The following is a 2,113-nucleotide window of genomic DNA, read 5'->3' as shown; positions in this document are numbered from 1 at the left end:
TTTTGTTGAAAAGCAGTAAAGAAATATTTTAAATATTTTAAAATATAATGTTTTAAAAATAATAATAATAAACTGTTACTTCCGGCTGACAACCAAAGTGACCTTGGATGCCTGGAACTCAGTGTGTGGATTATGGGGTCAAGGGGAGAACCAAAGTCAGAGCAGGAGGCTAGAGATTCAGGCTGGAGTAGAGGGAGTATAGCAGGTAACTGGATTAGGAGGCTGAAGCCCTGGTTCTTATGGTTTACTGAGGGATTGGAAAGGAAACAGGCACCCCCTTTCATTACAGATTCCTGCTGCGTCATGACCTGTGGCTATGCTGATGCTTCCTCCTCCTCATCCATAGGACAATGTCCTCATATCCATTTTGTTCTCTCTCAGTTGTGTATCTAATGTAATAATGGTGCTGTTTCACATGGACATAGCCTTTTTATTCCCTTCCACCTCTTTCATTCTAGAGCAACCCATAAGAAAAATTTGATTGAAACACTTTAGGTAATTTACAGCCCAATTCTATCCTCCCCCCCTCCAACCACCACCAGTGATATGAATGCAACCACACATGGTTCACTTCCATTGGATCCTCTTGTTTCAGTCATTACTACCAATACAACAGGATCACTCACTCGCCCTCACACCTGGGGTGGATCAAGTGTTGGGAGGGGTATGATAACTACCAACTCCAGAGCCCAGATCAACCAGGAGGGTAGACCTAGGCTCCTTTAACTTGTGGCCTCCTTTAACCTTGTGGCCAAGGTTCTCTGGGTGGGTAGTCCTGGCCTCCCACATGGATTTGGAGCCCAGATCTACCAGTTGGGTTGGCCTGGGCTCATGTCTGGACTTTGGCTGGAGTGGGAGCCCAGTCTCCCCAGCCAGTAGATCTGGGCTCCAAGTCGAGGTAAGAGCCCAGGTCTACCTCCCCACCAAACCTTGGCCACAGAGTCCAGGCCAAAAGTGGAGTTTTCATTTATTCATCCTGACCAATAACCTTTAATAAACAAACCCTTCATGAGTTTTATCTAATCCAGTGGTTCCCAAACTGTGGGTTGGGACCCACTTGTGTGTTGTAACTTGATTTTGGGTGGGATACTAAAAAATGATGGAAGGATCAGATAACTAATTGTCTCAAGCTATTCAAAAATCAGATTCCGTAGCTGCTAATTACCCTGTAAAGAGCTCAGTTCCTACAGTTTGCAAGGAAACTACTAATATTATTGCTTCCTAGATCTTCTTTTTAAAAAGTCTGGAAAGTCTAGGTGGGACCTGATACAGTGTTGTTTAAAAATGTGGGTCCCACTGCTTAAAGGTTTGGGAACCACTGATCTAATTTCCTTTTAAAGTCACCAGTCCCCATCATGTCCCATGGAAGCAAATTTGCAGATGCGTTACAGGTCCTTTCTTGTGTCCAACTTTATCTTTTTGTGTGCGTGTTGTGTGATCTAATCTGGGGATCACTAGTCCCTCAAAACACAATATAGAATAGCTCACTTGCCTCTGTGCACATCTCATGAGTGTGGACGATGCAACGCAGCTTCCTAAACATTATTGAGAGATAATTGATGTTTCTGTGGGACCTCACCAATGTGCGAAGCTCGAAGGACTCTTGGAAAATCATGCATGTGATATAACTTATTACTAATTTATGACTGAGAGCCCAAGCCTAAGCTTGTCTACTCAGGAGTGAGTCCCATTATAGTCAATGGGGCTTACCCCCAGGAAGGTGTGGATGGGATTGCAGTCTCAGAGCCCTACCCTATGCATGTCTACTCAGAAACAAGTCCCATTATAATCAATGGGGTTTACTCCCAGGAAGGTGTGGAAAGGATGGCCTCCTGAGTTCAGATGCAGTTTCAGAGAACAGAGGCCCATGGCAGCCGGCAGCCTCCACTCCCCTCCCAGCTCGCCTCCTTGGAGCTCCCAGCGACCTCCCTCCTGAACAGCATGGTTCGCTCGCCTTAAGCTAAGGGCAGCAAGTCGGCCAGGTTGCCAACCCTCCTTGGAGCTCCTAGCGCCCTTTCTCCTCAGTGGCCGGCCTCCTTCGCCATCCGCCCAGACCAGCCTGGCACAAACACACAGGGGACGGGGGAGAGGCTCTTGCCCTCTTTCGCTCTCA

The sequence above is a fragment of the Tiliqua scincoides genome, chromosome 5 (genome assembly GCF_035046505.1).
Source record: "Tiliqua scincoides isolate rTilSci1 chromosome 5, rTilSci1.hap2, whole genome shotgun sequence".
Classification (NCBI taxonomy): domain Eukaryota; kingdom Metazoa; phylum Chordata; class Lepidosauria; order Squamata; family Scincidae; genus Tiliqua; species Tiliqua scincoides.
The sequence above is the reverse complement of the archived record's forward strand: the minus strand, read 5'-3'. Positions refer to the sequence as shown.